General features: G+C 37.1%; 1 long non-coding RNA gene across 4 annotated transcripts in view; it reads left to right on the plus strand.

Annotated features, from left to right (window-relative positions):
* The window catches only part of LOC110256949 (uncharacterized), an 879371-nt gene that overhangs the window by 567407 nt on the left and 299328 nt on the right, over window positions 1-12636 (plus strand). The window contains exons 9-10 of one of the 4 annotated variants that reach the window (XR_014830185.1): window positions 9685-9792; window positions 9900-12605. The exons of the other annotated variants lie outside the window; for them this stretch is intronic. This is a non-coding gene — a long non-coding RNA (uncharacterized LOC110256949). Of the gene's footprint in view, window positions 1-9684; window positions 9793-9899; window positions 12606-12636 lie in introns of those variants that run through there. 4 annotated transcript variants of the gene reach the window in all.

A 12636-nucleotide genomic window follows, 5' to 3' on the forward strand; every position in this document is an offset into this window, starting at 1 on the left:
AGAGTGAGTAATTTGCAGGCAAAGCCAAGATGTTCACTGGGGAGACACTGGTTGCAAAGGGTCTTGGTGCACCTTTGTTATCCCTGCACATCTAGGACTTTGGAGATAAGAAGAAGAGGGCAACTTTCAGAGAGAAAACATTAGCAAACAGCAGAAATTAGGCAGAGAGATGAGTGGACCCTAAAATAACATTTAGTGGGCTCTATCCTGACCATACTTTCTTCAAATTTATAGCTCCTAGAGTATATCATTATGTATTTGTAATGGACTCTTTTTGTTTTGACCTTATAGTAAATTTAATAGTATCAATGAGTTTCCATTGATTAATGATGGACATTACAGTTGGCAATTGCTATATGTTTATAAAACCTATAAAAACAGGACAAATTAAAGGAGATGAGTGCTACTGTGGGGTGGGTGTAATGAGATGAGAAACTGTCTAAGTTGCTTAAAGTTTACTGACATTACTAAGAAAGGGGAAGAAGCAGAGATCCAGTTGACTCCTTGGTCCTAGGCTGGCCTCCAGCCCAGGCTGAAGGATTCTCCTTATTCTGTTCTCAGCATTGGGTTTAGAGCTCAACCAAAACCACCATGTCATAAAGAGTGTACATTAATGAAAATGTGGATCTCTTAGGGCCTTCACATGAGAAGGGGAGATTATTTATTGAAATACAGTATGATGGTTAACTTCTTGTGTCAATTCGATTGGGCCACATGGTGCCCAGACATTTGGACAAATATTATCCTGTGTCTGTCTGTGAGGATGTTTCTGGGTGGGATTAATATCTGAATCAGTTGACTGGTTAAAACAGATTGCCCTCCCTAATAAGGGTGGGCTTCATCCAGTCAACTGAAGACCTAAGTTCAATAGAAAGACTGATTAGAAACGAGCTCCTCCAGCCTGACTCTATGAGCTGGGACATTGGTCTTTTCTAGTGTTCAGATTTGAGCTGAAACACTGGATCTTTTTTAGTGTCAGGCCTGTAAGCTTTTGGACTACAATTTATACTGCTGGCTCACCTGGTTCTCAGGTCTTTTAACTTGGTCTGGAGCTATATATCAGATGTCCTGGGTCTTCAGCTTGCTGAATGCAGATATTGGGAGTTTTCAGACCCATAATCAATTCCATATAATAAAGTATATGTGTGTGTGTGTGTGTGTGTGTGTGTGTGTGTGTGTGTGTGTGTGTGTGTGTGTGTGTGTGTGTGTGTGTATCTCCATCCTATTGGTTATATTTCTGTAGAGGACCCTTAAGTGGTACAGAAAGGATTCCTTATTCTGACTCATGCTATCTCCCACTTGCTTAATGAAAATGTGATTCTCTTTTAAAGCACATATATTTTTTAGAGCAGTTTTAGATTCATAGAAAAACCAAGTGGAAAAAACAGAGTTTCCACATACCCTCTTCCCTTACACATGCATAGCTATATGGCAATTGCTATATGTTTATAAAACCTATAAAACAGTATTCCACACCAGAGCGGTACACTTGTTATAATCAACGAAATCTACATGGGCATGTCAGTATTGCAGAAGTCCATAATTTACATTAGGGTTTACTCTTCATGTAATATATTCCGTGGGTTTTGACAAATGGATTATGAAATATATCCACCATTATAGTATCATACAGAATAATTTCACCGCCTTAAAAATCCTCTGTGCTCCAACTTTATCCCTCTCCACCATCCCTAATCCTTGGCAACTACTGACCTTTTTATTGTCTCCATTGTTATCTTTTCCAGAATGTTCTATAGTTGAAATTATACAATATGATTCCCTTTCAGATTGTTTCTTTAGTAATGCACATTTAAGTTTCTTCCAGATCTTTCCATGGCTTGATAGTACATTTCTTTTTAAATGCTAAGAAAGATTCCATTGTCTGAATATCATTAGTCTGTTCACTTACAGATTTTCAACTTCTTTGGGTTGGTACCAGGGAGTGTGATTGCTGGATCATGTGGTAAGGGTATGTTTATTTTTGTAAGAAATTGCCAAAATGTCCCCCAGAGTGGCTGTATCATTTTGCTTTTCCACCAGCAAAGAATAAGAGGTCCTGTTGCTCCACATTGTCAATCAGCATTTGGTGCTAGTATTCCAGATTTTGGCCATTTCAGTAGTGTGTCATGGTATCTCATTGCTGTTTTAATTTACATTTCCCTGATAACATATGATGTAGAACATCTTTTTATGTGTTTATTTGCCATCTGTTTATTTTCTTGGTAAAGAAACTATCCAAAATTTTGGCCTGCTTTTATTTCTTTTAAGGGGGGCTAAGGGTTGGTTTGTTCTCTTATTATTAAGTTTTGGGTTTTTTTTTCTTAATAGAAGTCCTTTATTTATCAAGTGTAAGATTTTCAGATGTTTTTCTTATTTTGCGGCTTATGTATTTGTTTTCTAATAATGTCTTTTGAAGTGCAGAAGTTTTTAATTTTGATGAAGTCTGATTTATCAATATTTTTTCATGGATCATGGTCTTGGTGTTGGATCTAAGGAATCTTTGCTTAACCCAAGATTACGAAGATTTTCTACCATGTTTTCTTCTAGAAGGTTTAGAGTTTTAGGCTTCACATTTAGTTTAGAATTCGTTTTGAGTTTGATTTTAATATATGGTGTGTGGTACTGATTATGGTTCATTTTTTTGCATATGTTTATCCCCTTGTTTCAGCACTATTTGTTGAAAAGACTATCCAGTCTCCACTGAATTGTCATTGCACCTTTGTTGAAAATTAATTATGTCTGTACAGGTGGATCTATTTTTTTAAATGTCTGTTGTTTCTCTTCTTTGTATTCTGTTACTTCTCTATCTTTATGCGAATGCTGAATTGTCTTGATTACTGTAACACTGAAATAAGTTTTAAAATTAGGAAGTGCCAGCCCTTAAATGTTAGAACCCCAACCAATGGAAAGACAAAGATATATTTGGACCCACAGTCAACTGTGACCTGGTATTTTAAGGCCACCTCTTTCACCTCTTTTCCGGCTCTTGTTTCTTGTTTTCTCCCCCTACTTTTTATTTATTTATTTATTTTTTGGTTGGACCTATGGCATGCAAAATTTCCCAAGCCAGGGATCAAACCTATGTCAGAGCAGTGACCTTAGCTATAGCAGTGACAAAGCCAGATCCTAAACTGCTAGGCTACTAGGGAACTCCTCCATTTGGATTTTAGAATCCAAATGTCAAGATCTGCATAGATCCTGCTGAAATGTTGATTGGGATTGCATTGAATCAATAGATCAAACTGAGGGGATCTTATACTGACTCTTTTGACCCATGGAGATGGGATATTTTCCCATTTACTTACGTTTTCTTTACTTTGGCTTAACAATGTCTTATAGTTTTCAGTACACAGATCTTGCACAATTTTTGTCAAATTTGTTCCTAAATACTTAATATTTTTGAAGATATTGTAAATGGCATTTATGTTTATTTTAATTTCTGATTTTTTGTTGTTCCATAAAGGAATACTATTGACTTTCTATACTTATTAACTAACTTGTCATCTTGTAAAACTCAGTTACTAGTTCTAGTAGCTTTTTTTGCGGCTTACATCAGATTGTCGTATAGATGATCGTCTCCTGTAAATAAATATCATTTTACTTATGCCTTTTCAATCTAGATACTGTTCATTTCTTTTTCTTGCCTGATTGGGTTGGCTAAAGCTCCCACTACAATGCTGCAAAGAAGTGATGGAAGCAAATATCCTTGCCTTATTCCTGTTTGTAAGGAGAAAACATTCAGTATTTCACCATTAAGTATAAATACTGAATTTTTAAATGATCTTTCTGCATCTATAGAGATAATATACTTTTGTTTAATTTGTTTTAGTTTATTAATCTGGCAGATTACATTAACTAATTTTTAAATGTTAAAACAACCTTTCATTCTTGGGGAAGTTTCACTTGATCATAATGTGTTATCCTTTTAAGACTATGGGCATAAATTTCCTACAATCTTGCTTATTTAGAATGTTTTTGTCTGTGTTTACTAGAGCTACCAGTCTATAGTTATATTTTCTTTAATGTCTTTGTCTAGTTTTAACATCAGGATAATGTTCATAGAATGAGTTGGGGAGAATTTCCTTTGCTGTGGTTGTATGGAAGAGTGCATAGAATTGGTGTTATCTCTTCATTAAAGGTTTGGTATAACTCACTAGTGAAGCCATCTGAACCTGATGTTTTCTATGTGGAAAGGTTTTTCATTACCTGTTTCATTTACAAAAGCAATATAAGGCTACTCATGCTATTTCTTCTTGTTTGAGATTTGGTAATTTGTATTGTTTAAGGGATGTGTCCATTGTATCTAAGTGTCACATTTATTATCATAGAGTTAGTCATGACATTCCTTTTTATCCTCTCAATATCAATAGAATCTATAATAATGGTCGCTTTTCTTATTCCTGATTTTTTTCATGATTGTTTATCTAGAAGTTTATCAATTTGTTGATCTTCCAAAAGTACCAGCTTTAGGTACTTTTTGATTTTTTCTTTTTTCTTTTTTCTATTTCATTGATTACCTTTCTGATCTTTATTACTTTTTCTCTTTTGCTTACTTTGGTTTCAATTTGCTCTTTTTTTCCTAGTGTCTTATGGTAAACTGGCATTTGAGACATTTCTTTTTTTATATATAACATAGGTATTTGGTTCTGTAGAATTTCCTCCATGTACTGCTTTAGCATAATCCCACAATTATCTTTCTGGCCATGCCTGTGGCATGTGGAAGGTCCGAGGCCAGGGATCAAACCCATGTCACAGCAATAAACAGAGCCATGGCCCTGACAAAGCCAGATTCTTAACCTACTAAGCCACCATGGGACTCAGATCCCACATATTTTGATGGTATATTTTTATTTTATTCACATCGAAATATTTTCTAACTTCCCATTGGATTTTCTCTTTGACCCATGGGTTATTAGAAGTGTGTTACTCTATCTCTAAATATTTGAGGGATTTTCCAGATAGCTTTCTGTCATTAATTTCTAAGTTTAATTTTATCATAGGAAAAAACACATGTTTTTGTATGACTTGACTACTTTTAAACTTATTAAGCCTTGTATTATGAGCCAGAATATGGTCTATCTTGGTAAATGTTCCATGCATACTTGAAAAGAATGTATTATGCTCTTGTTGGGTTAAAGTATTCTATAAATGTCAATTAAGTCAAGCTGATAGTTTTGCTCAGGTCTTCTATAACTTTTCTGATTTTTATGTACTTGTTATTAAAAGAAGAGTATTGAGGGGAGTTCCCATCATGGCACAGCAGAAACAAATCCGACTAGGAACCAAGACCATTGTGGGTTCGCTCCCTGACCTTGCTTAGTGGGTTAAGGAGCCGTGAGCTGTGGTGTAGGTCATAGATGCAGCTTGGATCTGACATTGCTGTGGCCCTGGTGTAGGCCAGCAGCTACAGCTCCAATTAGACCCCGAGCCTGGGAACTTCCATATGCCACGGGTGTGGCCCTAAAAAGACAAAAAGCCAAAAAAAAAAAAAAAAAAAAAAGAGTATTGAAATCTTCTATTATACTTACATATTTGGCTATTATTTCAGATTTCTCAGTTTTTCTTTCATGTATTTTGGAACTTCATCATTAGCTTCATAAAATTTTGAAGTTTTTATGTCCTCATGATGAATTGATATCATTATCAGGATCAAATGACCATCTTTATTCATGGTTATATACTTTATTGTGAAATTTCCTTTGTCTGCCACTAACATAGATACCTCAACTTTCCTTCGATTCATGTAAATATGGTACATCTGTTTCCATTCTTTTGCTTTTGTTTGCCACTTTATATTTTATGTGTGTTTCCTGTTTTTAGTAGGGTCCTGTTTAGTAGGCAGTGTTTAGTTGGGTCTTGCTTTTCTATGCAGTCGGACAATCTCTTCCTTTTAATTGGTGCATTTAGATAATTTACATGCAGCGTGATTTTTGATACGGCAAGTATTGTCTATTTGTCTTGTTTTTCATTTGCAAGTTCTATTCTTTGTTTCTCTTTCCCTCTTTTTCTGCTTTCTTTTGAATTATTGAGATTTCTATGATTCCATTTCATTTTAGCTGTAATTATTATATATAATTAGTGTTTCATCACTTTAGTCGTTTCTTTAGAGTTTATGATATACATTTTATCACAGTCTACCTTCAAGTAACATTACACCATTTCACATACAGTATAAGAACATTACATTAAAATACTTGCATTTTTCTTTTCTTGGTCTTTATGCCTTTGTTGTCATATGTTTCATTTGTGTGTTACACTACATTTTTATAATTTTTGGTTAAATAGTCTGAAGAGATTTAAAGCATAAGGAAATATTTCTTGTATATTTATCCATATGTTTACCATTTCCATTGCTCTATATTTGTGTCGATTCATATTTCCATTAGATATGATTTTTCCTTCTTCCTGGAGGACTTCCTTTAATATTTCTTGTATTGAGGATCTGCTACAGATGAAGTCTTTCAGCTTCTGTATGTCTAGAAATGCTTTCATTTCATCTTCATTTTTGAAAAATGGTATTGTTGGATATAGAAATTTAGGGTGACAATTTTTTTCTTCACAACTTTGAAGATATTGCTCTCCTGTCCTCTCACATTATGTTTGATAAGAAATCTACTCTCATTCCCTACCTGCTTTTAAGATTTCTTTATCTCTCATTTTGAGTAATTTAAATATGATTTGCCTTGGTATGGTTATATTCAAATTTTTTTCATAGAGTTCATTGAGCTTGCATCTGTGGGTTTGTGGGAAGTTTGGGGACATTTTGGCCTGTCACTCATTCAGATGTTTAATCTGTTCCCATGTTTCTCTTTTCTCTCTCAGTGAATCCAGTTTTACATATATTAGATGGCCTGAAATTGTCCCAAGTTCTCTGAATCTGTGTGTATTTTTAAAATTGTTTTATTTAAACATTTTCCCTATTGTTAAGTCTTCAAATTCATTAATCTCTTCTTCTGCAGTGTTTAATCTGCCATCAGTCTCATTAGGTATGTTTTTCACCTCAGATATTGTAACTTTCATCTGTAGAAGTTGAATTTGAGTTTTTTAAAAAATACCTTTCTTTTTTGACTTACCTTTTGAAACATGAGGCTTATTGTTATAGTAACTTTAATAGTTTTAATGTCCTTGTTTGCTAATCTAACATCCACATCAACTTTGGGTTTGTTTTGATTGAATGATTTTTCTCCTATCATGGGTTTTATTTTCCTACTTCTTTGCATGCCTGGTATTTTTTTCTTTTTTTTCTTTTGTATTGGATGATGGTATTATGAATTTCACTCTGTTGGGTGTGGATATTTTTGTGTAATTATAATTATTTTTGAACTTTGTTATGGGACACTATTAAGTTAGTTGGTAACAGGCTGATTTTTTTCAAATCTTTCTTTTTAAACTTGTTAGGTGTTACCAGTGTATTACTTAGTCTACAGCTAATTTTCCCACCATTGAGGCAACAAACTTCTGGGTGCTCTTACTAATGATATGTGAGTTACAAGGTTTAGAGTCTAGATGACAGGATGAGACTCTCTTCCTGTCCTTTGTGAGCACACAAGATCCTGTTACTTCTGATTATTTCAGCAGTTCTTCTTCTGATACTGGGTAGCTTATCACATGCATGACTGCTCATTACTTTTCTGATTACTTAAGGAGAATCCTCTTCAGATCTCCTGAGTTTTCTCTCTGCAACTCCTCTCCAGTATTCCACGTGTGACTTCTGGCTGCCTTAGTTCCCCAAACTCTCTGCTCTGTTTCCTCAATGCAGAGAGTCTGCTGGACTCCACCAACATTCTTCTCTATAATACAGCCTGGAAAGTCTTTCAGGGGGCTCATCTCATCTGTATCCTGTCACTAGGGGATCACTATCCTTTGTAAATTAATACCCAGTGTCTTGAAAAATGTTGTTTCATGTTTTTTGGTCCAGCATTCTTGGTTGTTTTTTTTGGAGGGGGGGGAGATAAATTTAATCCTTGTTATTCCATTTTGTCTAGAAGCAGAAGTTCTCTATAGACTTTTATTTGAATGTAACCACCACTAACTCTGAGTTTTTAACTCTCGGAAAGAGTTTGCCAGTTGCCTGATATTGACCCCTAGGACCCTACTTCCTATCCTGACCTGGTCCCACTTGGCTTTTGCGTTGAGTTTATCCTACGCTGAAGTGAAACGCAGCAGAGCTCTTCTTCTATTTCAGCCCTAGGAGAGGAAACAGAAGACTTCTTAAGTAAGATGAGAACAATTACGCCTCCCCTCCATCCAACAGAGTTTTCCCTCCCAGGCGCTGCCCTTCATGTGTGTTGCCCACATGTCCTTGAGGAGTGCCAGGGCTTCCCCTGAAGCAGAGTTGAGAGGGCCTAGGCTAGGATGCAAAATGCGGGGAAGAAAGCTGAGGAGATTCTGACAAGATTCATCTGGATTTATATTCATCTCTGTGGGACGAAAGAGGTTGGAAATGCTGTCTTCTCCACATGAGAGACTGTCTCAAGAACTGTGCGAAAAAGTGCATGAATAGGTTATCCCAGTATACTTTTGTGATAAATACACCAAATGATTTCCTGATATTCTAAGCATCGTTTAGAAAGGGATTTGTACAGCCAAATAATGATAAAATAGATGTCCTAAATATGTCATGAGCTTAATATTGAAAGTGTTTTTTTTTTCCACAGAACACAGTTCTTATCTCTCTAGTCAATATTTGATGCATGCTCATTGCTATTTCCTCATATTCAGTCAGAGCGAAAAAGGTGGATTCATCCCTAAGTGATTGATCATCACAGCTTTATCCTGCAACATTAAGAGAAAGATAAATTATGGGAGAATGTACACTTTAAATAGCCATTCCGTTGGCTTCCCAACCAAATCAGAAGGGGCAAAATTAAGTTTTCAGAGGCACTGTTATTTCTTCCAGAGTGTTGAGGATAATTGATCCACCTTGCAAAAAATAAAAATACTGATAGTCATTCTAAAAACCTAAAGAGAGAGGTACTTTGTACCAAAAGTAGCTTACTATTTGCCTTTGTAAAGGAATCCTAATTTTCATTAAGACTTTTTAAAGTCCTATTTAGTTTTATGAGGGCGTGTGTTTATCAACCAAATTGGAAATTTCATAAATTATAGCAGCCAATAAGTAGAGAGATTTGAATGAAAATGTATGGGCTGGGATTAATGGCAGGTAAGAATAACCAAGTGCTGTGGCAAAAATAAGACTGGGAGGAGGTTTCTATCAAATCCATAGAGGTTTCTCACAAGAAGCATTTGCCAGGGTCAATATTAACATCTACTGCCTATGTGTTATGTGCTGAGCTAGGCGGTGTCTAAGGAAACATGAGACATTCTTGCTGTCAACGGATTACAATCTCATGGGGATCCTGGACAGAACCTTAAAGAGACGAGGCACTCTGAGAGAGTTTAATTAAAGAGCTGATTCTAGAAGAAAGAAGAGTGTTTGTGTTCTTAATGCGCTCAAAATGTTGAGGATTAAATGGATATACCAACACCTATTTATTGAGCTACTGCCACACATTAAGAAATGTTCTAGTAGCTGGTAACATAGCAGTTAAAATGAAATTTAATTCTAGTGGAATTAATTGAAGAGCTAGAACCTTCAGTCCTAAAGGCAGAATCAAGCAGAACAAAATATGAAAACAGAGTCAAACAAAATAAACCTCTTCAAGTAAATACTCTTTCTCGCAGATTAAAAACTCATACAGCACCTTGCTCATAGTTGGTGTTTATGGACAAGATAACTCGGGCGCATCGTGTCTCTTTCTCCTGAAACATATCCCTTCCTCCTACCTGCAGGTGAGAAAGTAGAGGGAGGTTCAGCCAAATTATGTTGTTTCGGTAAGGTGGGAAATCTTGGACTCAAATCCAAATCTGTTTGACACCAATGTCTGCGCTCTTTTCAGGACACTATGCTCTCTTGAATCGGGATCCTTGCTTTGTTGGGTCGTCTTGCATGGGTAGTTCAGCCAGTTCACCTTTAGTCCACTATGCCTGTGAGTTTCCTCTTTCTTACGTGGGCTCCTTTGAAAAAGCATCACAGATCTTCAGTTATGATCTCCTTGCACTGGGGCCAAAGGATATAAACTGGAGACTGAGGAAACCCAGGAGAAGGATGACTGAGGCACATTCTCAAATCATCTACAGAACGAAGGCATCACTTCCTCTTCCGTGATATGACTGATTACAGACACAGAGTATTCAGAGAGAACTTGGCCTTGGCTTATTTGGCCAGGAGGGCTCTCCAGGTTCGACTTGAATGATTCATCAGGAGATGACGCTCCCGCCTGCCAGTGGTTCGTGGAGCAGTGAGGGATGATTGGAAACTTTCTGATCACTTCCAGAATGGGAGACGTTACTGTGCTCATATTAAAAAAACTCAAATGAGGGCACAGGCCAGGGCATATTTTAAACTTGCTGTCTCTCCAGAGTGCTGGAAGATAGAGATGTGATTTCACTAGCCTCATGCCTGCTCAGAATGTGTTTAAACATGCTTGATAAGGGTTGATGTTTTCTGAAAGCTGGTGACAGCTTTTCAGTGGCACACCATTGGGCTCTGGAAGGAAGGTAGAAGGGACTCTGTGGTGGGAGGCTGGGTTGGGGGTCCTTCAGTTCCAAAGAGTCCATGTCTCTCTATTCTGGGGTGGGGGTTGGGGCGCAGAGTCCAGGTCAGCTTTCAAGAAGCTATGCTTCAAAACACCCAGGAGGCTCCTCGAACTGAAAGAAGTCCCATGACTGGTAGGAATCTCTTTAAGAAACTATAAATGTGTGACCTTGAGGAAAAGGTGCACTTTCATGCAAAGAAGAAAGCTCCCATGGTAGCTGGCAGGATACTGAAGCCAGGAGAGTCAGTCAGTGGCACCAAGCTGCGCTGTAAATCCCAGACATTCATAAGCTCCAGGCTGTCGAATCTCTCCCAAGTTTTGCTTTTGTTTCCCGTCAATGGTGTTAACAGCTCTGCCAGTGTTCAGCAATTGTGCAAGGAGGACAATACTCAGACAGAAAAATCAGTACAGTATTGTTTTATTTTTATGCCATATCCAGACAGAAAGATCTCATCTATTCATTGTAATACATTTGTCATTTTAGTCGGAATAAATGCAAGGCTATGAGAAAATGCTGATACCAGTTGTCAGAGAAAACTATTTACCATGGTCCCTCCCTTTCTTTCTTTAGGCATTTTCATTATAATCTTTTCAGCTTCACAGAGAGATGAACAAAACTCGTGCCTTGCCTATAAAGCAGAGGGCTGAACTGCATCGACTGTGACCTTCACTTTTAAGGGTAACCATGGGGGGAACAAAAACAAACTTGACTTAAGTAGTTCGGTGACTGTTTCCTGGAAGAGGAGACACTCTTTTCTTTTCTCTGAGATCTCTCACTGGCTAGTTTCTCTATGAAGACATTAAGTGCATTTTTCTGTTCATTCATTCATTCATTCATTTGCTCATTCAGTACTTCTGAGTGCCTGCTATGGGCAAGACACTGGATTAGTCTCTGGAGCTATGGCAGCGAATATGACCTCTGAGGTCTCAGAGGCTAGAGAGTCTAGTGAGGGGATGGCTCTGTAAGGAAAGAAGAAATCCTATTATCAAATCAGGGCCTTTCAAAGCAAAAGAACAGACATCTATCAGGCTGTAGTTCTCTTGTCCAGTAAGCTTAAAATAAATCTCTGACTTCTGACCTTCGTTTCCAGCCAAAATACGCTTATTTTTGTAAGTTTCAGCATGAGTCACTTTGAATGGAATGCATGCAAGGCAAGGAGTCAGATATTGTTAACTCCTTTTTTACTTAATTTTGCTGGACACTATTTTTTCTAGGATAAGAGAATCTAATATGTTTAGTTGATAACAAATATTGAAAGATGGCCTAAAAATAGCCCTCAAAACATCAGACAAGTTTTTTTGAGGGCTTAATGCTGATTTTATGTACGTATCTCTTTTTTTTCTGATACCTTTATCACTACACTAAGGACTTATTTCAGCCTTTTCTGTGATTTTTTTGACACAAATCCTTGCTAAACCAGCATTTCCCAAACCTCGGTCACTTGTGCAAAACCATAACGATTCTTTCCAAATACTCATGCTACAACTTTTCTTCTTCGATTATCTGTCTGCTACTACTTACCTGATAGTTTGATTAAATTGACATTTTTTTTAAAAACCAAAGCTGGTTTATCTTAAAAATGAAACTTCATATGACCACCATACACGAAACACCAGTTTTGCTTCCAGTCATGTAAACTGATCCTCCTAAATTCTCTGCAAGTACTGATAGAAGGTTCAGAGTGTTCTCTTTCCTGATTAAAAGAGAAGATGAGTACATGATGGGTAGTGTTAAAGAAATACTCAAGGAGTTTCCGTCATGGCTCAGTGGTTAACAAACCCGACCAGAATCCATGAGGATGTGGGTTCCATCCCTTGCCTTGCTCAGTGGGTTAAGGATCCAGTGTTGCTGTGAGCTGTTGTATGGGTTGCAGACACGGCTCAGATCCCAAGTTGCTGATGTTGTGGTGTAGTCTGGCTGATTCAACCCCTAGCCTGGGAACATCCATATGCCATGGGTGCGGGCCTAAAAAAAGACAAAAGACAAGGAAGGAAGGAAGCAAGGAAGGAAGGAAAGAGAAAGAAAGAAAACTTAAGC

The sequence above is a fragment of the Sus scrofa genome, chromosome 15 (assembly GCF_054392235.1).
Source record: "Sus scrofa isolate SSC_HxYL_T2T_F1_AM1 chromosome 15, Sscrofa_HxYL_maternal_Yorkshire_Landrace_v2.0, whole genome shotgun sequence".
NCBI classification, from domain to species: Eukaryota; Metazoa; Chordata; class Mammalia; order Artiodactyla; family Suidae; genus Sus; species Sus scrofa.